The sequence below is a fragment of the Papio anubis genome, chromosome 4 (genome assembly GCF_008728515.1).
Source record: "Papio anubis isolate 15944 chromosome 4, Panubis1.0, whole genome shotgun sequence".
Taxonomy (NCBI): Eukaryota; Metazoa; Chordata; class Mammalia; order Primates; family Cercopithecidae; genus Papio; species Papio anubis.
The window spans coordinates 73,949,363-73,973,643 of NC_044979.1; the positions used below are offsets into that span (position 1 = coordinate 73,949,363).

The 24,281-nt window shown below is 37.6% G+C and overlaps 1 protein-coding gene across 18 annotated transcripts in view; it reads left to right on the top strand.

The window, feature by feature from the left end:
- PPP1R9A (protein phosphatase 1 regulatory subunit 9A) overlaps window positions 1–24,281 on the top strand; it is a 386,892-nt gene that overhangs the window by 57,026 nt on the left and 305,585 nt on the right. The window lies entirely within an intron of this gene.

Below are 24,281 nucleotides of genomic sequence, written 5' to 3' on the forward strand. Positions count from 1 at the left end.
TTATAAATAAAGTGACACATTTGCCTTAAAAGGGAAACTTGAACCTTAATGAGGGGTGGTTTATTTTTTCAGATAACTTGGGTGTCTTTTGGTTGTATTGAATGTTTTGTGCTTTTCAAAATGATACCATGACTAATAATATTAGCATTATTCTAATAACCCAGTAGGTTGCGTATACTAGGTATTATTCCCATTTCATTAATGAGTAAATAAAAAAAAAAAAAACAACAATGGATAGCCTGAGTCACAGGGCCAGACAAATTCAGAGCCAAAAATCTATAATATTTTAAGTAAAATGTTATGTTTAAAAGACTGTGAGGTTCCCTATATGTATAAAATTAGATAGATTTAGGAGTTCTATCTGGTTATCTTTATAGGAAGTTGAAGTATTCAGAGTGAAGGTTATTTTTAGAAATGACTGGGTGCCCTTTTGCAAAAACTATTTTGAAATATTTATACTCATTGTAGTAGCACATAGTGCCAAATTAGGATACAAATATCCTTTTAGGCAGCAAATTACTATTTAAAGTATGAATTAAAGTATTTGGAAAATGTTTGCCCTTATCCTTGAACACATTCATGTTTTACTTGTGATTTGAACACAAATCCTAGAACAGATTTGTATTGGTACAGCCAATGTATTTGAGTGGAGCCCAAGTGTTGATATGTCGGAGGATGTTCATTTTACCTTATTTTTTAAAAATCAATATTGTTGACTATTTTATAAATATTTCAATGCCTACTGTGTGCCTAAAAGTATTCTATGAGAAATGTATTGAATCTACTTTTTGAATCTTCATTGGGTTTTGAAATAGAAACTTTGGAGTCAAATGAATTTTCTGGGATTCACTGTATATCAACTAATCCCACAGTCTCAATTTAAATCTTTTCAACATCAGGAGTGACAGGTTTTTTTGGTGCAGGTCACCTGTGAATGGGTCCTTTATATAGAATGAGATTTTTAAAAATATTTGTTTATGTCTAATACATCCTCACATTAACTCATGGTATGTTTCTGGGTAGTTCACTGTCTCCAAATTTTATAAACCACAAAAATGTGCTGCTGCTGAGATGTCTGTAATTAATTATTTTTGTAAATATGTTTTGTCAACTCTGGTGCCTTAGCTGTTCTTAGATTTTTGAAGAACGTCCTGATGAAACAAAGTTCTCATATATTATTATATTGGATTGTCAGTTGAAACTAGTGGTTTTTTTAATTAAGAAAAAGACACTCAAAATTTTGAAAAATATTGTAAAATATTCAATAGTTTCCCCATGTTGTGAATGTATGACATATGACTCTAAATTGGATTTCTTTAACTTCTTTCTTATAAGAAAATCTCACTTTTCTTTTAAAGGAATGCAGAAATTGTTCCTTATAAGGAAAACATCTGGAGTTCTATTTATAAGCATATGGTATTCAACCAAAAAACTCATGTTGAAAATTCAGATAAATAGCAAAATCATGCATTAAAAAATACATTGAAATGATGCCTGTGTAATCTAAAAAAATTAATATATATGAAATGCAGTAAATTCCACCTTAATTTTGGGCTTGATCTTGGGAGTCTGAGTGACTACAGTGTCATTGACTTGAGCATAAAAGGACTAAGTATATTCCTGCTGGAGTCAAGTTTGCATATTAACACAGCTCCCTTTGAATTTCTGTATCTGTGGGTTTCGGTGTAGGCAGAAGACTTGCCACAGAATAACAGGATAATTCACAGTAGAAATTTCCTTTCCTGGATTTACTTTCTCTTCATACATGCTTTATCAGTAAAATGACTTACTTTTAAATATATGAAGTCACAGAATTTAAAATTCAAAATAGAAATTGCTTAAATACAGCAAAAAAATCTTGTTATTCAAGATACTTGGGGAATCAAGTATTTGGGTTTATGAAACCACCTAGCCATAGAATATGAACAAACAATTCTCAAAATATTAAAATATATTTAACATGGAAACTTCTTTGAATAAGTAGTTTTTGTGTAAATGTGACATTTTAGGAATTTGAAATGAATTTTAGGTTTACCAGTTATGCCACACTTAACTTGGATTGGTGAAGCATGGAAATGAAAATTTCTTAATGAGACTTTCTAAATTTTAATATGATGGATAACTCAGTTTTAAACTATAGTTTCTATTTTTTATAGCAGCTTTATTGAGATATAATTCACATATCATAAATTTTTTAGTATACTTGCAGAATTGTTCAGCCATAATCAATTTTAGAAATTTCCATCACCCCATCCCTGGCTCACATTAGCCACAGGCAAGTGCTAATCATATGTTTTTTTCTGGATTGGCTTGTTCTGTACATTTTATGTAAATAGAATCATATACTATATAGTCTTCTGTGTCTTCTACCTTTCACCTAACAGTGTTTTCATCCATGTTGCAGTGCATACCAATACTTCATTCCTTTTTGTTGTCAATTAATATTCATTGTATGGATATACATGTTGAATTTCCCTTTTCAGAAATGCTTGGGACCAGAATGTTTTGGATTTTTGATTTTTTGAAGTTTTGAATATTTGCAATACTTTATGTATTATACAAGCCTTTGTGACATTTTCAACAATATCTTTATACCAGATAGTAGAGAATAAGTAGAAAAACCACAGTGAGTGATGCACGTAGGTCTTGACCTCATGTGGGGGCATTGTGGGGAACCTGGCATTGACATATCCCATTGGCATATCCACCTGCACATTGTGTGCCATTTTATTACCCTTTGTGTGAGTGTGTAGGGGAATAACGGTGTGCAGGAAAATATATATTCCACCTGAAAAGGGTTGGAGGGGTCTTTTTTTTCCTTGGGGAAACTGACTAAATTGTTTATTGTGCACCTGTGTTCTGAATGCAACTTCTCACTAGAAGTCAGGTGTAGGATATTCCATTTGTGAAGTTACATTAGTGCTCAGAATGTTTTGAATTTCTGGGTTAGGTTTGCCCAAACTATACTATATTTTATTTATCCATTTATCAGTTGAGAGATATTTGGGTAGTTTCCTCATTTTGGCTGTTATTAATAATGCTGCTGTAAACATTCATGTGGAAGTTTTTGCAGGGACATAGGCTTTTTTTTTTTTAAGATAATTATCTGGGAGTATATGGTTAATATTTGAAAAGATTAATTTTACTGTTTTAGAATTATACTTTAAGTTCTGGGATACATGTGCAGAATGTGCAGTTTACATAGGTATACACGTGCCATGGTGATTTGCTGCACCCATCAACCCGTCATCTACATTAGGTATTTCTCCTAATGCTATCCCTCACCTAACCACCCACCCTCTGACAGGCCCCGGTGTGTGATGTTCCCCTCTCTGTGTCCCTGTGATCTCATTGTTCAGCTCCCAATTACGAATGAGAACATGTGGTGTTTAGTTTTCTGTTCCTGTCATAGTTTGCTGTAAATGAGAGTTTCCAGCTTCATCCATGTCCCTGCAAAGGACATGAACTCATCCTTTTTTCTAGCTGCATAGTATTCCATGGTGTATATGTGCCACAATTTCTTTATCCAGTCTACCATTGATGGGCATTTGGCTTGGTTCCAAGTCTTTGCTATTGTGAACAGTGCTGTAATAAACATATGTATGAATGTGTCTTCATAGTAGAATGATTTGAGTATATACCCAGTAATGAGATTGCTGAGTCAAATGGTATTTCTGGTTCTAGATCCTAGAGGAATTGCCACAGTGTCTTTCAAAATGGTTGAACTAACTTACACTCCCACCAACAGTGTAAAAGTGTTCCTATTTCTCCACATCCTCTCCAGCATCTGTTGTTTCCTGACTTTTTAATAACTGCCATTGTAACTGGTGTGAGATGGTATCTCATTGTGGTTTTGATTTGCGTTTCTCTAATGACCAGTGATGATGAGCTTTATTTCATATGTATGTTGGCTGCAAAAGTATCTTCTTTTGAAAAGTGTCTGTTCATGTCCTTTGCCCACTTTTTGATGGGGTTGTTTGTTTTTTTCTTGAAAATTTGTTTGAGTTCCTTGTAGATTCTGGATATTAGCCCTTTGTCAGATGGATAGATTGCAAAAATTTTCTCCCATTCTGTAGGTAGCCTCTTCACTCTGGTGATAGTTTCTTTTGCTGTGCAGAAGCTTTTTAATTTAATTAGCTCTCATTTGTCAACTTTGGCTTTTGTTGCTATTGCTTTTGGCATTTTAGTCACGAAGTCTTTGCTCATGCCTATGTCTTGGATGGTACTGCCTAGGTTTTCTTCTAGGGTTTTTATGGTTTTAGGTCTTACATTTAAGACTGTAATCCATCTTGAGTTAATTTTTGTATATGGTTTAAGTAAGGGGTCCAGTTTCAGTTTTCTGCATATGGCTAGCTAGTTTTCCCAACACCATTTATTAAATAGGGAATCCATTACCCATTGCTTGTTTCTGTCGGGTTTGTCAAAGATCAGATGGTTGTATGTATGGCATTATTTCTGAGGCCTCTTTTCTGTTCCATTGGTCTATATGTCTGTTTTGGGTAGCAGTACCATGCTGTTTTGGTTACTGTAGCCTTATAATATAATTTGAAGTCAGGGAGTATGATGCCTCCAGCTTTGTGCTTTTTGCTTAGGAGCATCTTGGCTATATGGGCTTTTTTTTTTTTTTTTTTTTTTTTTTTTTTGATTTCATGTGAAATTAAGGTAGTTTTTTTCCAATTCTGTGAAGAAAGTCAATGGTAGCTTGATGGGGATAGCATTGAATCTATAAATTACTTTGGGCAGTATGGCCATTTTCACGATATTGATTCCTCCTATCCATGAGCATGGAATGTTTTTCCATTTGTTCGTGTCCTCTCTTATTTTGTTGAGCAGTGGTTTGTAGTTCTCCTTGAAGAGGTCCTTCACATTCCTTTAAGTTGTATTCCTAGGTAGTTTATTCTCTTTGTAGCAATTGTGAATGGGAGTTCACATATGATTTGGCTCTCTGTTTGTCTCTTATTGGTGGATAGTAATGCTTGTGATTTTTGCACATGGATTTTTTTATCCTGAGACTTTGCTGAAGTTGCTTTTCAGCTTAAGGAGATTTTGGGCTGAGACGATGGGGTTCCTAAATATACAACATACAATCATGTCATCTGCAAACAGAGACAGTTTGACTTCCTGTCTTCCCTATGTGAATACCCTTTATTTCTTTCTCTTGCTTGATTGCCCTGGCCAGAACTTCCAATACTATATTGAATAGGAGTGGTGAGAGAGGGCATCCTTGTCTTGTGCTGGTTTTCAAAGGGAATGCTTCCAACTTTTGGCCATTTATTATGATATTCGCTGTGGGTTTGTCATAAATAGCTCTTCTTATATTGAAATACATTCCATCAATACTTAGTTTACTGAGTTTTTAGCATGAAGAAGTGTTGAATTTTATTGAAGGCCTTTTTTGCACCTATTGAGATAATCATGTGGTTTTTTTCATTGGTTCTGTTTATGTGATGGATTAAGTTTATTAATTTGCCTATGTTGAACCAGCCTTGCATCCCAGGGATGAAGCTGACTTGATTGTGGAGGATAAGCTTTTTGATGTGGTGCTGGATTTGGTTTGGCAGTATTTTATTGAGGATTTTCGCATTGATGTTCTTCAGGAATACTGGCCTAAAATTTTCTTTTTTTATTGTGACCTTGCCAGGTTTTGGTATCAGGATGATGCTGGCCTTATAAAATGAGTTCGGGAGGAGTCCCTTTTTTTCTGTTGTTTGGAATAGTTTCAGAAGGAATGGTACCAGTTCCTCTTTGTACCTTTGGTAGAATTCGGCTGTGAATTTGTCTGGTCCTGTACGTTTTTGGTTGGTAGGCTGTTAATTACTGCCTCAATTTGAGAACTTGTTTTTGGTCTATTCAGGGAATCGAATTCTTCCTGGTTTAGACTTGGGAGGGTGTATGTGTCCAGGATTTTATCCATTTCTTCTAGAGTTTCTAGTTTATTTGTGTAGAGGTGTTTATAGTATTCTCTGATGGTAGTTTGTATTTCTGTGGGAGATCAGTGATAATATCCCCTTTATCATTTTTTATTGTGTCTATTTGTATCTTCTCCCTTTTCTTCTTTGTTAGTCTGGCTGGTGGTCTATTTTATTGATCTTTTCAAAAAAGCAGCTCCTGATTCATTGATTTTTTGAAGGGTTTTTCATGTCTCTGTCTCCTTCATTTCTGCTCTGATCTTAGGTATTTCTTGACTTCTGCCAGCTTTTGAGTTTGTTTGCTCTTGCTTCTTTAGTTCTTTTAATTGTGATGTTAGGGTGTCAATTTTAGATCTTTCCTGCTTTCTCTTGTGGGAAATTGAGTGCTATAAATTTTTCTCTAAACACTGCTTTAGCTGTGTCCCAGAGATTCTGGTACATTTGTGTCTTTGTTCTCATTCATTTCAAAGAACTTATTTATTTCTACCTTAATTTTGTTATTTACCCACTAGTCATTCAGGAGCAGATTTTTCAGTTTCCCTGTAGTTGCATGGTTTTGAGTGAGTTTCTTAAACCTGAATACTAATTTGATTGCACTGTGGTCTGGAAGACTGTTTGTTGTGATTTCTGTTCTATTACATTTTTTGAGGAGTGTTTTACTTCCAATTATGTGGTCAATTTTAGAATAAGTGTGATGTGGTTCTGAGAAGAATGTATATTCTGATTTGGGGTGGAGAGTTCTGTAGATGCCTGTTAGGTCCACTTGGTGCAGAGCTGAGTCAAGTCCTGAATATCCTTGTTAATTTTCTGTCTTGTTGAGCTGTCAAATATTGACAGTGGTGTGTTAAAGTCTCCCATTATTATTGTGTGGGAGTCTAAATCTCTTTGTAGGTCTCTTAGAACTTGCTTTATGAATCTGGGTGCTCCTGTAGTGGGTGCATGTATATTTAGGATAGTTAGCTCTTCTTGTTGCATTGATCCCTATACTATTATGTAATGCCCTTCTTTGTCTCTTTTGATCTTTGTTGGTTTAAAGTCTGTTTTATCAGAGAGTAGGATTGCAACCCCTGCCTTTTTTTTTTTTGCTTTCCATTTGCCCGGTAAATATTCGTCCATCTCTTTATTTTGAGCCAATGTGTGTCTTAGCACATGAGATGGGTCTCCTGAATACAGCACAGTGACAGGTCTTGACTCTTTATCCAATATGCCAGTCTGTGTCTTTTAGTTGAGGCATTTAGCCTGTTTACATTTAAGGTTAATATTGTTATGGGTGAATTTGATGCAGTCATTATGAAGCTAGCTGGTTTTTTGCCCGTTAGTTAATGCAGTTTCTTCTAGTGTCGATGGTCTTTACAATTTGGTATGTTTTTGCAGTGGCTGGTACTGGTTGTTCCTTTCCATATTTAGTGCTTCCTTCCACATCTCCTGTAAGGCAGGCCTGGTGGTGACAAAATTTCACAGCATTTGCTTGTTTGTAAAGGATTTTATTTCTCCTTTGCTTATGAGGCTTAGTTTGGCTGGATATGAAATTCTGGGTTGAAAATTCTTTTCTTTAAGAATGTTGAATGTTGGTCCCACTCTCTTCTGGCTTGTACAGTTTCTGCAGAGAGATCCTCTGTTAGTCTGGTGGGCTTCCCTTTGCGGGTAACCTGACCTTTCTCTCTGGGTGCCCTTAACATTTTTTCCTTCATTTCAACCTTGGTGAAACTGACCATTATGTGTCTTGCGGTTGTTGTTCTTGAGGAGTATCTTTGTGGTGTTCTCCGTATTTCCTGACTTTGAATGTTGGCTTGTCTTGCTAGATTGGGGAAGTTCTCCCGGATAATATCCCGAAGAGTGTTTTCCAGCTTGGTTCCATTCTCCCTCTCACTTTCAGGTACACTAATCAAATGTAGGTTTGGTCTTTGCACATAGCCCCATATTTCTTGGAGGCTTTGTTCATTCCTTTTCATTCTTTTTTCTCTAATCTTGTCTTCATGCTTTATTTCATTAAATTGATCTTCAGTCTCGGGAATACGCTTTCTTCTGCTTGATCGATTTGGCTATTGATACTTGTGTATGCTTCACGAAGTTCTGATGCTGTGTTTTTCAGCTCCATCAGGTCATTTATGTTCCTCTCTAAACTGGTTATTCTAGTTAGCAATTCATCTAACCTTTTTTCAAAGTTCTTAGCTTCTTTGCATTGGGTTAGAACATGCTCCTTTGGCTTGGAGGAGTTTGTTATTACCCATGTTCTAAAGTCTACTTCTGTCAATTCGTCAAACTTATTCTCCATCAAGTTTTGTTCACTTGCTGGCAAGGAGTTGTGATGAATCTTTGGAGGAGAAGAGACATTCTGGTTTTTGGAATTTTCAGTCTTTTTGTGCTGGTTTTTCCTCATATTTGTGGATTTATCTACCTTTGTGCTTTCATGTTGACCTTTGAATGGAGTTTCTGCAGGGACATCCTTTTTGTTGATGTTGATGCTATTCCTTTCTGATTGTTAGTTTCCCTTCTAACAGTCAGGCCCCTCTGCTTCAGGTGTGCTGGAGTTTGCTGCAGGTTCACTCCAGACCCTGTTTGCCTGGGTAATTACCAGTGGAGGCTGTAGAACAGCAAAGATTGCTGCCTGTTTCTTCCTCTGGATGCTTTTTCTCAGTAGGACACCTACCAGATGCCAGTCAGAGCTCTCCTGTATGGGGTTATCTGTCAACCCCTGCTGGAAGGTGTCTCCCAGTCAGGAGGTACAGGGGTCAGCAACCCACTTGAGGAGGCAGTCTGATGCTTAGCAGAGCTGAAGCACTGTGCTGGGAGATTTGCTGCTCTATTCAGAGCTGCCAGGTAAGAATGTTTAAGTCTGCTGAAACTGTGCCCAGAGCCACCCTTTCCCCCAGGTGCTCTGTTCCAGGGAGATGGGAGTTTTATCTATAAGCCTCTGACTGGGGCTGCTGCCTTTCTTTTGGAGATGCCCTTCCCAGAGAGGAGGAATGTAGAGAGCCAGTCTGGCTATTCTGGCTTTGCTAAGCTGCACTGGGCTCCACCCAGTTCAACCTTTCTGGTGGCTTTGTTTACACTGTGAAGGGGGGGAACCACCTACTCAAGCCTGATGGTGAACAACCCTGTCCCCACCAAGCTGGAGTGTCCCAGGTCGACTTCAGATTGCTGTGCTGGCAACGAGCGTTTCAAGCCAGTGGATCTTAGTTTGCTGGGCTCCATGGGGCTGGGATCCACTGAGCTAGACTACTTGGCTCTCTGCCTTCAGCCCCCTTTCCAGGGAGTGAATGGTTCTGTCTCACAGGCGTTCCAGGTGCCACTGGGGTAAGAAAAAACACTCCTGCAGCTAACTTGGTGTCTGCCCAAATGGCCTTCCAGTTTTGTGCTTGAAACCCAGGACCCTGGTGGCATAGGCACCAGAGGGAAACTCCTGGTCTGCAGGTTGCAAAGACCGTGGGAAAAGTGTGGTATCTGGGCTGGAGTGCACTGTTCCTTACTCCACAGTCCCTCACGGCTTCACTTGGCTAGTGGAGGAAGTTCCCTGACCCCTTGCACTTCCCGGATGAGGCAGTGTTGCAACCTGCTTTGGCTCATGCCCCACCCTGCTTTGGCTCACTCTCCGTGGGCTGTCCCCACTGTTTAACCAGTCCCAATGAGACAAACTGGGTACCTCAGTTGGAAATGCAGAAACCACCTGCCTTCTGCTTTGACCTCGTTGGGAGCTGCAGACAGGAGCTGTTCCTATTTGGCCATCTTGCCAGCCACCTTTTTTTTTTTTTTGAGACAGAGTCTCGCTCAGTCGCCCAGGCTGGAGTGCAATGGCGTGATCTCAGCATATTGCAACCTCCGCCTCCTGGGTTCAAGTGATTCTTCTGCCTCAGTCTCCTCAGTAGCTGGGACTACCTAATTTTACATTGTTAAGAGTAAACAGAGTTCTGTATTCTATATATAATGAACTGACATAAGGAAGCATCTTTGAGTAGTGGAAATGGGTTTTCTAATCATGACTCTAGCATTTAAATCTTCTGTACCTCTAATTTCTTACATAGTAAGTGGACGTTCAACAACTGGAAGATTTCTGTGGTTTTCAGCACTCTTGTCCTCTCTGCTTTCTCATTCAGCAAACATTTGTCAAGTGTCTACTCTGTGGCAGAATTTGTGCAAGAACTTGGGGACAGTCTGTCTTCAGATGAGCTCAGAACCTAGTAGGAGAGAGGGGAAAGGGACAAAAGAGAAATAAAAGCAACACTTGTAAGTCAACCATTAGAAGCCAGTGTGGTGAGTGCCTCAAGAGTGATAATCACTTAGTGGTGGACCACTGAGGAGCCTCCTACTGGGGGTCAGAGTGCAGTGGGGGAGGTCTAGGAAGATTTCTTGGTAGAAATCACATTTAAGTAACCCTCAGGTAGTCAGCCAAGTGTATTAATGGACAAATGGCATTTTATGGCAAAAGCTACTTGATAATCATTTCATGCTTGAAATTTTGGATAAATGAATTGTTAAAGTTGACCAAGCAAGAAAAGACTGCAACACTTTTTTTCTTTATTACCCATGGCCAGATTTCCTAGTTATTTTCTCGTTGCAAAAGAATGTGAAACAAACTGATTAAGCTTAAGATAACTCTTAACTCTTACTTAGACTATCATAGTCATCTTCAAAACTCTTTGAGATCATCTTGAGAATTTACAGTTTTCTCTTCTTTTTGTTGCTAGCAGGTGAAATTATGTACCTTTGGATACCCTCTGTATGGGTCAGTCCGTAGTACTCACAGTAGTGTTTAGATAGGAGTGTTTGCATGTGATTGCAGATCAGCGGAGAAGCAAACAAAGCAATAACCAAAAAAGGTGTGCTGAAAGTTGCTGTTTCAACTCATAGATGCAGTAATCTAGTTGAAGTATTTTAGCAGTCTCTTCAGTGCTATTCAAAAGAAAAATGCTTTGAACTTTGTTAATCGATTGAAATTTTCAGGATTTTTAAATTGGTCAGGATATAAGAATTCTTTCTTCCTAAGTTTTTCCCTTTGTTTTAATAGTCATTGTTTCCTTTAAAACCTGATTTAAAGCTTTGTCTTAAAGAAGGCTTCTATCATTACAAACTCTCCTTATGTAATTTATTTATATACTTCAGTACAATGTATTGCCCAGTTTGTATTCTCATAATGAGTTGATTCTAAATTAAAATACAGAGATATTTCTGTTATAGCCATGATGACCTAGGCACACATAGAAGGTGGCTGTGGGATGTGAATAATAATGCCTAATTTTAATTCATGAAAGCAGTTGTCTGTTTTTTCATACAACCTTGGTATTGTACTGTACTTATTATTGGTCTTTGGTACTGTGTATATATGGTCTTGTTATTTTTATTAGGTAGTTTATCTGTTCTAAGTTTTAGTTCTAGATATGTAAGTGGATAAGATTCACATTGACTTCGACTTTCATGATTACATGAATGCAAATCAAACATTGACCAGAGAGAAAAGAAACAACCTTTCTTAGATGAAGCAATGCATTCCTAACTTATGCCGTTAGGACTGATTTTTTTTTTTTCCGCTACAAATGTGACAGGCTTCTTGTTCTCTAGCAGCGACCTCTACCTTGGCCCTGACTCAGCTGGTATGATGGCTCTTTGTGCAAATATTTTCTCAACCTTCGATTTGTCACAAGTAGCTAAGCATTATCCCATGAATAGTAGATTTATGATTTTTCTAGCATTAGCACAGTGACTAGGACACTAACTTGTTCCAGATGTGTTCCCTGGGTTTGAGTTTTCTTCCCAGGAACTGGTCTTTCTGAGCAAGAAGAAAATGAATGGCCAATTAAGTAGATTTGTAATAGGTGTACACTGGCAGCCTGGAGGAAGATTAATCTGAAGACAGGTTGGGAGCACCTGGAATATTTTAGGATTTAGATGATCTGAAAATTAAGTGTTGCCAAGTCATGGGACCTGGTAACTACCATGTTACTGATGGAGAGACTGGATCTTAGAGAGAGAGAGGAACTTGTCAAAAAGTCATCCCATTCTAAATTTAATATACTCTTACTGAATCAAAGTTTCATGTTCCTTCCATTCCATAATAGTTATAAAGACCAATGGAGTGAATAGATTCTTAATGGTTAGGAAATAACGACTTCCTGGACACAATATATTTTTAAAAAGCGGAAGTAGAAATTACTTAGTACTTTTCCAGGATGTTTCAGTCATTTAAAACAATGCTGAGATTTCACTTCCTTCACTTTTTTGCTTTATGAGATTTTGTCCCTTGTCTTAAATACTGTGAAAACAAGAAACCTCCACAAAACCTCGAAGAAATATATCTACCACATCATAAAAATAATGTGTGTTTTTATATTTTGGTTATTGTGTACTAAGCTATTTTCTGCCTTAGATTATAAACTAGAGTTGAAAAGGGCTGAACTGCTTATTTTTAAAAAGTGCTTTAATAAGATTATTGTTTAGGAGATGTACAGAGAATGATAGGCTAAAAGAATGCCTTGAATTGTAACGATGTCATGTGTTGAGAACCAAAAAGTGAGTTTGGGACTTAAGCATTCCCTTGAAGAATAGATAGATAAGAAAAAAGTGAACGTTGTAGATTTTGGAGAGTTGAACTGTTGGTGGTGGAGAATATCAGACTAAAATGAGTATAGTTAGTGAGGTAGGAATTAGCATGTTGAATGAGCATTTGCCATCAGAGTAGATAATTCATGGGGGACGAGAGAGAGATAGGGATTAGATAGTATCAGAATTAGGAAGATGAGCTTTATTTATGGTATATAAGTCAAGTTATAGAACAGAGAAAACAAAAGTGATGTTTTAGAAATTTTCTTTTCTTTCTTTTTTTTTTTTGAGACAAGGTCTCACTCTGTCGCCCAGGCTGAAGTGCAGTGGCACAATCATAGCTCACTGTGTCCTCGACCTCAAGACTCAAGTGATCTTTTCATCTCAGCCTCCCAAGTAGCTGGAATTACAGGCTCATGCTGTCACACCCAGCTACTTTTTTATTTTTTGTAGAGACAGGGTCTCATTTTGTTGCCCAGGCTGGTCTCAGACTACTGAGCTCAAGCAATCCTTGCACCTCAGCCTCCCTAAGTGCTGGGATTGCAGACATGAGCCACTACACCTGACCTCAGAAATTTTAATTTGAGGAAATGTAGACACCATTTAGGAAATTGATTGTAGTTTTAGGATCCTGCACTCTGGCAACAATAGTGGGCTTTGAGAGATGAAGGATGTGATATTGGATGAACTGCATGAGTTAAGGATGAATCTGAGATAGAGGTTCTGAAACTTGAGTGTGTATTAGGATCACCTGAGGAACTTGGTAAGGTTCTGATTTTGGCAGGATGGGTAAGAGGACAGAAATTGCATTTGTAAAGGTAGTCTCTGCATTTCTGATATAAATGGTAAACAAGTTCCTAGTCAGAGACCCCAGGATAATCATAGGGAGAGAAATGGAAATTAGGAGAATAGTTTTATAAGATGAAGTGGTCAGTTTGGTTTTAGATAAGTTGAGTGTTATCTTTATATATTGCAATGAATTTGATAACAGGACATCCAAACAGAAAGAGCTGTCCAGTAAAAATAGATCTTCGTGTTGGATTGTAGTGCATCTGTCTGTGAGAGTGTATGATGTATCAGAGGAAGGTATTGGAAAAAGCACAAGAGCATGACCTTTTCTTCTGATTAATTCATCTAAGAAACACTGGGGCAGTGATGAATCTCTTTAGTTATGTCAGCTCAACACAGTTTCATTCTTGTTTCTCTTCTAAAGGAACATCGACGCTTCTCGTTTTATTTTCTTAACTCTTGGGAAAAGTACATAAATGTCTTTGCCATAGTCAAGCTGGTCTTGACTGGCTGACAGCATTTTCAACCACTAAAGGCAGCTATTTGAGTTGTTCATTAAAATAACTCATAAATAAGTCAAGACAAGTTATACAGAAGAGAAAGTTATGGGGAAGAGAAAACAGAAATGGTGTTTTAATTTGAGGAAATACAGACACCATACAGGAAATTGATTGTAGTTTTAAGATCCTGGGCTCTGGTAAGCAATAATAGAATTTGAGAGGAAAGTGTATAGTATCTGATATATCCCTATATATAAATGATTCTTAATCCATATTTTTCAGGACCCTTAGAGCTTTTCAGATAAGTTTAGCTAGCATTTTTAAATTCTTGAAAAAATTAAGTCTTCTCTTAATTTGGAAAAATATACTGTGTTGCAGTCTTTAGAAGAATCTTGGTATATAACACACTCTGGTCTCACAATCAAATAAGCAGTGACATTGTGCTATAACCTAAAAATTGATATGAATCACTGTGATAAAGGAAGTTTACTCTAGTTTATTCGTAGATGAATAAAAGTAGCCTGGTAGCTTGACCTTGTTCTTTTGGCTTTGCCACAGATTTATAAAATGTTCAACATTTCCATTTACTTCTGGACAAGCTGGAGTTTTTTTTTTTTTTTTTTTTTAAGTATTAAGATCCTTGAAGCTAGAGGTCTTTGAAACTGCATCTGAGTGGAAGAGGTCTAGTGTAAAGTGACTCATTCTTAAACATATTCAGAAATGCTGTGGGCCAAATTGAATCCCTTGAAATACAACCTGTATACACAGTTTCCAGCACATGAGCTAGTTGTGTTTCAGAAGTTTATGTGTAAGACAGCTGTTTGGAACTCAGGACTCATTTTTTTTTCCTTATTGAAGCAGCACAAAAATTATTGACTATGTTCCCAGGCCAGTTCACAAACATTTTTCACCCCAATGTACTTTAAGTATTAACTGTACAATTTCTATTTATTGAGTTGATATTTTTGTTTCTGTGGGAAAATATATCCCAAATCAGTTTGAAAAAAATAGGTTATCTTTGTTTAGCTGGGTTGGGGTCTTCTCAAAAGATATCACTGGTCCTTCATAAAAACCAGTAATTTATTAATTATACATTTTTAACTCCTTCCCCTCAATTTAAAGGTACAATTTCGGGTTATTCATTCCCGTAGTGATTACTATTTTAGAAAGGTAGCCCCAGTTTCTCAGTCTTCCTCTTTCTTTACTTTCTCTTTTCTCTCTAAATGTTGGGTCATTATTAAGTTTATGTCTCTATATCAGGGGTTGTGTGTACAGGTTTGGTTACAAAATGGTTAGTGCTCCTATATTTCTTTTAGCCAGCATTGAGTAATAGAGTTAATCACTTTCTGTCTTTAAAAGAGACTGGTAAGGGCTTATGATATAAAGTTTATTTGGGAAATTATCTGTTATCTGTCAAGTATGGTGATGACTGGTATTGTACAGGATAGAAAACTAAAATACCTACTAAATTATTAATAACATAATACAAAAATTATTACAGCATGTTTATTATGTTGGATTTTAGTTCTTTGAACTTTGGTGAGCCATGCATAATACATTATCTGTTATATTTAATATGTTTTATTATTTTTTTTTTTTTTGAGATGGAGTTTCGCTCTGTCACCGAGGCTGGAGTGCAGTGGTGCAGTCTCGGCTCACTGCAACCTCTGACTCCCGGGTTCAAGCGATTCTCCTGCCTCAGCCTCCTGAGTAGCTGAGACTATAGGCACCCACCACCATGCTTGGCTAATTTTTTGTATTTTTAGTAGAAACGGGGTTTCAGTGTGTTAGCCAGGATGGTCTCGATCTCCTGACCTCGTGAACCGCCTATCTCGGCCTAACATGTTTTATTCTTAATGCATATTTTGTTTTGACTGGTTATGGTTGGTGAATATATGTGTTCATTAAATAAAAGAGATTCTGTTTAGCAGGGAGTAAGGCTGTTTTAACTTCAGCCTCAGGGAATGTTTTACTTTGATGGGATGGCTGTTAGTTTGAATGGAATCAAGGATCTGGAACCTTTTATTTATTAATCATTCACTCTACATGTATTTATTGAGTGTCTGCTTGGTGTCAGGCTCTATTCTAGGTATTGGGGATACTACAGTGACCAAAACAGACATGGTCCCTTCTTTATGTAGGTTATATTTTTGCTGGGGATCCAGAGAATAAATGAGAATTGAATAAGTGAATGTGTGTTGGGATATATTGTGAAGGTAGATCCAACTTGGCTAACAGATTGGCTATGGTATGTGAGAATCAAGGATATCAGCCAGGTTTTTGGTCTAAACAGCTAGAAGCCTGTAATTGCCTTGCCCTACAGTGGGGAAGACTGCAGGATATGGGGGCTTGTGGGAGTGAGAGGGGATCAAGGATATGGTTTTTATGTATTAACTTGAGGTTCCTGTTAGACATTGAAATTGAGGTGTTCGAAAGGCAGTTTAGGGGAGCTGTCTGGGATGAAGAGAAATTTGGCAGTTATCACTAGAGAGTAAATATAGGAAAAGAAGAGATTCAAGTTATAAGCCCCAGTGCTCTCCAATATTGAGGGGCTGGGAAGACAAGGAATTAGCAAAGTAGACCAAGAAGAGCAACTGTGACCATCAAGAATAGCTGAGGTAGATGGTGCCCCAAAAGCCAAGTTAAAAAACATGTTTCAAGAAAATGGGGTGATCAGTTTTGTTAAATGTTGCTCATGGTTCAACTAAGATGAGAAGTGATCATTGAGCAACATTGAGGACATTGGTAATCTTTGAATGGAGTCATTTTTATGGAGAGGTGGCACAAAAGCTTGAATGGGGTGAGTTCAGGAGATAATTTAGAGGAGATAATTAAATTGAAGATTAACATTTCAGACTGTTTATCAATCTGTAGACAGTTGACAATGAGTTCCTGAGAGGATGATTGGGATATGAGGCCAAATCAGGGGATACAGAGAATGTTATGGTGATGAGAGACTAGGTGGTGAAGGATGACTTGGGTATCTTGGGCTTCTTTTTTATTTTATTTTATTTTATTTTTGAAACGGAGTCTTGCTCTGTCACCCAGACTGGAGTTCAGTGGTGTGATCTCGGCTCACTGCAACCTCCGCTTCCCAGGTTCAAGCGATTCTTCTGCCTCAACCTCCTGAGTAGCTGGGACTACATGTGTGCACTACCATGCCCAGCTAATTTTTGTATTTTTAGTAGAGATGTGATTTCACCATATTGGCCAGGCTGGTCTCGAACCCCTGACCTCATGATCCACCTGCCTCAGCCTACCAAAGTGCTGGAATTACAGGCATGAGCCACCATGCCCGGCCCATCTTGGGCTTCTTGTGGTGACTGATATGAGGGGATGAAGGAAGTGTTTAACTCCAGTGTCTTCAAAGTAGATTGTGATGCAAAGCCTGTGAATGTTGAGGGATAGGGAATGGGGAGTGGCATAATTCTCATAGGCCATAAAGTGATTTCTTATAAGATACTTTGCTAAGGAATAATCTAGGAAAGTAAATTGTTTTGGTTTAACCTGACATTGAATTGTACCAAAAAGCCAAATTATGGCTATCTACTAAATATAGAGCCTGTATGTTTTTAATTTATTTATGATTATAGAGTAGACTAAATTTTTATGTGACATGTAAATGGCTACTGAAAGAATAAATGCTTGAAAGACTGAATATTACAGATTCTCCTTCAGTAAAGTTCTGAAAACCTGATAAATAATTCTAGGCATTTTTCCTAAAAACTTACTCCTTTTCTTGGAGACTGCTTAAAAATTTTACATTGCCAATTCATTTCTTGACATTTTTTTCCTATCGTGATCTTTTTTTGGGGGGGGGGGCTGGATTCATTTTCATTCAGTGGTTTCTTTGCTGAGTACTTTCCCCAAAATAAACACCAGTCATATTTAGAATGAAATAATGACTCAGTGTAAGTATTCTGAATACTGTTTCAACTTTTCAACATTTCTGAAAATTCTAGACTGATTTATTTTCCAGAATCCATTTAATTTAGATGTTCAGAGTAGTGCTTCTTCTTAAAACATCAACAGTTTTTGTTTTGTTTTGTTTTAGGAGACACGGTCTTGTTCTGTTGCCCAGGCTGGAGTGCAGTGGCGTGATCTCAGCTCACTACAACCTCTGCCTCCCGGGTTCAAGCTATTCTCCTACCTCAGCCTTCTGAGTAGCTAGGATTACAGGCATGTGCCACTAGGCCTAGCTAATTTTTGTATTTTTGGTAGATTCGGGGTTTTGCCATGTTGGCCAGGCTGGTCTTGAACTGCTGACCTCAAGTGATTCACCCGCCTCGGCCTCACAAAGTGGTGGGATTACAGATATGAGCCACCGTGTCCAGCCAACATCAACATTTTTAGTGATAGAATATGAGTTGTTTAAATCAAGTTTATGGTACTTTCTGGGCAAATTCTGAAGAGAGAGACGGTTGGTTTACTATCAGAATTTACTTGTTTGAGCAAACTCTTTTATTAATCAAATTTGTCATATATTTGTAGTGCCAGATTACATTTTTAGTTTTTCTGCAGTAAATTGTATTAAATTCAGTTTATTAATAGCCAGATATATCCTGTATATCTCCATTAGTGGGTCTTTGTAGGACAGTATAGCTGTTAATCAGTGCTGTCTCCATGAATTTTCTTGGAGATCTCTAAATGGGATTTGTGGTTTGAGTGTGTCACCTTTATATTTTTACAAAAGGTAATTAGCACTAATGTTAAATGTTACTTAGCAAATGGATGCAAAGCTTTGACAGTAATTTTAGGTTATTTCTAGATAGTGTGGACTTAAAAAATTTTTTTGAGAAAGCTGTTTTCAGTTGACATACAGTTACTTGTAATCTGTTATTATCAAGGTCACCCCACAGAAGATCTCTGAATACCCATTCAGGTAAGTGTCATTATTACCTCTTAATTTTCTCCATAGGAAATACCAGATTCTGTGGTGGCTTAGGTGAAGGAGTAAGACTCTTTACTCAACTTTTGTTTTTAATTGTTACTGTGCAGATGTCTCCTATGTCCTATGGCCAGTTATTTAAAATAGTGAAGGCCAAGTGCTAGTTTGGTGGTGTGCAGGCATGACTCAATTATCTGATAAGAGGAAGAGAATAGTTGAGTATATGTTACTTTGGTTGGCAATGTTAAAAGTATTATTTTTTGGTTTTAGGGTACCTTTTTAGTATTTACCTGTAAGGATTGAAATATTAAGTCAGAAAATTCATAATACTCATGAATTGCTGTAATTGTCTAGACTAACTTTCTTTTACTATTGGTGAAATTGTCTAGATTGATGCTTGTTCTTAAAATTTGACCACAACTCTACACTCTAAGGTGGGGTGTCCAATCTTTTGGCTTCCCTGCGTCACACTGGAGGAAGAATTGTCTTGGGCCACACATAAAATATACTAACAATAGCTGATGAGCTTAAAAAAAAAAAAAAAAAGAAAATCACAAAAAATCTCATAATGTTTAAGAAAGTTTACAAATTTGTATTGGGCCACATTCACAGCCATCGTGGGCCACAGGTTGGACAAGCTTGCTCTAAGCAGTGCCTTGGCACATTTGTATGCATGTGTGTGTGTGTGTGTGTGTATATATATATGTCTTAATATTACAGTTATATGTTATATATATGAAATAAAAGTTTCATGAAATAGTACTTACTTTTACATTGTACAGTACATTCTAATATATTTCTATCTGTTTTGACACAGGGTCTCCCTCTATTGCCCAGGCTAGAGTGTGGTGACACAACCTCACGGGCTCAGGCAATCCTCCCACCTCAGCCTCCCAAGTAGCTGGGACTACAGGCGCATGCTACCATGCCCAGCTTAGTTTTTTTTTTTTTTTTTTTTTTTTTTAGAAAACGTTGGACATGAGCTACATTGATTTCATACCCCTTACTGAGTCATAACTTGCTTTTTGAAAAATTCTGGCCTACCTGATCTCTGAGGTGCCGCACAACTATGGGGTATGTTACTATGACTGTGTACATAAAAATCACTTTTTTGTTCTGAGTTCTTATGAGAAGGATAAAATTATTGAATATTACTCAAAGCCCACTGGCCACAAGAAAGTGATCTTTACCATCAGATAATTTTAAAAATGCATATAGAAGAGTCATATATTTGTATAACTAATCTTTGTTGAGTGGCAACTGTGTGCCACACTCTGAACTTACCACTGCCTATTTGAAGGTGAACAAACAGAGGCTGTCTCTATCTCCAGGAATTTCAGTGTAGTGGAAGAGATAATAAATAAGTGAATAAATATTTGTAAATTGCTGTGCAGCTGTGATAGAGAATAATGGAGGATGGTTGCCTGCTCACAGTTTTTGATCATCTCATTTGTATATAGCTTAAAGAAGAAAATGGGAGCTAGAAGCTTAGGTTTTTGGTCCCAGATGTCACATCCTTTTTCTTGAGTAGGGTACCCTCATTCCCATAAACCTTCTTAGGCAGGAGGTCCAGTGTACTTTTTTTTTTTTTTTTTGAGACAGAGTCTTGCTGTGTCACCCAGACTGCAGTGCGGTGGCAAGATCTCGGCTCACTCTAACCTCTGTCTCTCAGGTTCAAGCAATTCTCCTGCCTCAGCCTCCTGAGTTGCTGGGACTAAGGAGCGCACTACCACACTTGGCAAATTTTTGTATTTTTAGTAGAGACTGGGTTTCACTATGTTGGCCAGGGTGGTCTTAAACTCTTGACCTCTGATGATCCACTTGTCTCAGCCTCCCAAAGTATTGGGTTTACAGGCGTTAGCCACTGTGCCTGACCTACAATTTTTTTTAAAAACTTATTATTACAGATAATTTTCTTGTGGGCATATTTTCACCTTGTATTACAGATAATTTTCTTTTCAACCGCCAGTTGGTGTTATTTTCAGGTGAAGTCTTCATCTTAGGCTATTACACATATATATGTATATGTACATATATTCTAATACAATTTTGTATTTCTTGTCTTTTCACACTACTGTCCATATTTCCATAGCAGTCATGAAGCAAAATTGAGGTAGTTACAAGTTTCTGTAATTATTATAGAGAAGAGTTTCTTTTTTTAATTTAACTTTATTTATTTTTTTATTATACTTTAAGTTCTAGAGTACATGTGCACAACGTGCAGGTTTGTTACATATGTATACATGTGCCATGGTGGTTTGCTGCACCCATTAACTCGTCATATACATTAGGTATTTCTCCTAATGCTATCCCTCCCCCAATCCCCCACCCCACTACAGGCCCCAGTGTGTGATGTTTCCCGCCCTGTGTCCAAGTGATCTCATTGTTCAGTTCACACCTGTGAGTGAGAACATGCGGTGTTTGGTTTTCCGTCCTTGTGATAGTTTGCTCAGAATGATAGTTTCCAGCTTCATCCATGTTGCTACAAAGGACATGAACTCATCCTTTTTTATGGCTGCATAGTATTCCATAGTGTATATGTGCCACATTTCTTAATCTAGTCTATCATTGATGGACATTTGGGTTGGTTACAAGTCTTTGCTATTGTGAATAGTGCTGCAATAAACATATGTGTGCATGTGTCTTTATAGTAGCATGATTTATAATCCTTTGGGTATATACCCAGTAATGGTATCACTGGGTAAAATGGTATTTCTAGTTCTAGATCTTTGAGGAATCGCCACAGTGTCTTCCACAATGGTTGAACTAGTTTACACTCCCACCAACAGTGTAAAGGTGTTCCTATTTCTCCACATCCTCTCCGGCACCCGTTATTCCCTGACTTTTTAATGATCGCCATTCTAACTGGTGTGAGATGGTGTCTCATTGTGGTTTTGATTTGCATTTCTCTGATGACCAGCGATGATGAGCATTTTTTCATGTGTCTCTTGGCTGCATAAATGTCGTCTTCTGAGAAGTGTGTGTTCATATCCTTTGCCCACTTTTTGATGGGGTTGTTTTTTTTCTTGTAAATTTGAGTTCTTCATAGATTCTGGATAATATCCCTTTGTCAGATGGGTAGACTGCAAACATTTTCTCCCATTCTGTAGGTTGCTTGTTCGCTCTGATGGTAGTTTCTTTTGCTGTGCAGAAGCTCTTTAGTTTAATTAGATCCCGTTTGTCAATTTTGGCTATTGTTGCCATTGCTTTTGGTGTTTTAGTCATGAAGTCCTTGCCCATGCCTATGTCCTGAATGGTATTGCCTAGGTTTTCTTCTAGGGTTTTTATGGTTTTAGGTCTAACATTTAAGTGCTTAATCCATTTTGAATTAATTTTTGTATAAGGTGTAAGGAAGGGATCCAGTTTCAGCTTTCTACATATGGCTAGCCAGTTTTCCCAGCACCATTAATTAAATAGGGAATCCTTTCCCTATTTCTTGTTTTTGTGAGATTTGTTAAAGATCAGATGTTTGTAGATGTGTAGTATTATTTCTGAGGTCTCTGTTCTGTTCCATTGGTCTACATCTCTGTTTTTGTACCAGTACTATGCTGTTTTGGTTACCATAGCCTTGTAGTATAGTTTGAAGTCAGGTGGCATGATGCCTCCAGCATTTTTCTTTTTGCTTAGGATTGTCGTGGCAATGCGGGCTCTTTTTTGGTTCTATATAAACTTTAATGTAGCTTTTTCCAATTCTGTGAAGAAAGTCATTGGTAGCTTGATGGGGATGGCATTGAATCTATAAATTACCTTGGGCAGTATGGCCATTTTCACAATATTGATTCCTTCTATCCATGAGCATGGAATGTTCTTCCATTTGTTTGTGTCCTCTTTTATTTTGTTGAGCAGTGGTTTGTGGTTCTCCTTGAAGAGGTCCTTCACATCCCTTGTAAGTTGGATTCCTAGGTATTTTATTCTCTTTGTAGCAGTTGTGAATGGGAGTACACTCATGATTTGGCTCTCTGTTTGTCTGTTATTGATGTATAAGAATGCTTGTGATTTTTGCACATTAATTTTGTATCCTGAGACTTTGCTGAAGTTGCTTATCAGCTTAAAGAGATTTTGGGCTGAGACGATGGGGTTTTCTAAATATACAATCAAGTCATCTGCAAACAAGGACAGTTTGACTTCCTCTTTTCCTAACTGAATACCCTTTATTTCTTTCTCTTGCCTGATTGCCCTAGCCAGAACTTCCAACACTATGTTGAATAGGAGTGGTGAGAGAGGGCATCCCTGTCTTGTGCCGGTTTTCAAAGGGAATGCTTCCAGTTTTTGCCCATTCAGTATGATACTGGCTGTGGGTTTGTCATAAATAGCTCTTATTAGTTTGACATATGTTCCATCAGTACCGAGTTTATTGAGAGTTTTTAGCATGAAGGGCTGTTGAATTTTGTCAAAGGCCTTTTCTGCATCTATTGAGATGATCCTGTGGTTTTTGTCTTTGGTTCTGTTTATGGGATGGATTACGTTTATTGATTTGTGTATGTTGAACCAGCCTTGCATCCCAGGAATGAAGCTAACTTGATCGTGGTGGATAAGTTTTTTGATGTGCTACTGGATTTGGTTTGCTAGTATTTTATTGAGGATTTTTGCATCAATTTTCATTAGGGATATTGGTCTAAAATTCTCTTTTTTTGTTGTGTCTCTGCCAGGCTTTGTATCAGGATGATGCTCGCCTCATAAAATGAGTTAGGGAGAATTCCCTCTTTTTCTATTGGTTGGAATAGTTTCAAAAGGAATGGTACCAGCTCCTCCTTGTACCTCTGGTAGAATTCAGCTGTGAATCCATCTTGTCCTGGAGTTCTTTTGGTTGGTAGGCTGTTAATTATTGCCTCAATTTCAGAGCCTGTTATTGGTCTATTCAGCAATTCAACTTCTTCCTGGTTTGGTTTTGGGAGGGTGTATGTGTCCAGGAATTTATCCATTCCTTCTAGATATTCTACTTTATTTGCATAGAGGTGTTTATAGTATTCTCTGATGGTAGTTTGTATTTCTGTGGGATCATTGGTGATATCCCCTTTATCATTTTTTATTGCGTCTATTTGATTCTTCTCTCTTTTCTTCCTTATTAGTCTTGATAGCGGCCTATCAATTTTGTTGATATTTTCGAAAAAGCAGCTCCTGGATTCACTGGTTGTTGAAGGGTTTTTTATGTCTCTATCTCCTTCAGTTCTGCTCTGATCTTAGTTACTTCTTGCCTTCTGCTAGCTTTTGAATGTGTTTGCTCTTGCTTCTCTAGTTCTTTTAATTATGATATTAGGGTGTTGATTTTAGATCTTTCCTGCTTTCTCTTGTGGGCATTTAGTGCTATAAATTTCCCTCTACACACTGCTTTAAATGTGTCCCAGAAATTCGGGTACGTTGTGTCTTCATTCTCATTGGTTTCAAAGAACATCTTTATTTCTGCCTTCATTTCATTATGTACCCACTAGTCATTCAGGAGCAGGTTGTTCAGTTTCCATGTAGTTGTGAAGGTTTGAGTGAGTTTCTTAATCCTGAGTTCTAATTTGATTGCACTGTGGTCTGAGAGAGTTTGTTATGATTTCTGTTCTTTTACATTTGCTAAGAAGTGCTTTACTTCCAACTATGTGTTCAATTTTGGAATAAGTGCAATGTGGTGCTGAGAAGAATGTATATTCTGTTGATTTGGGGTGGAGAGTTCTG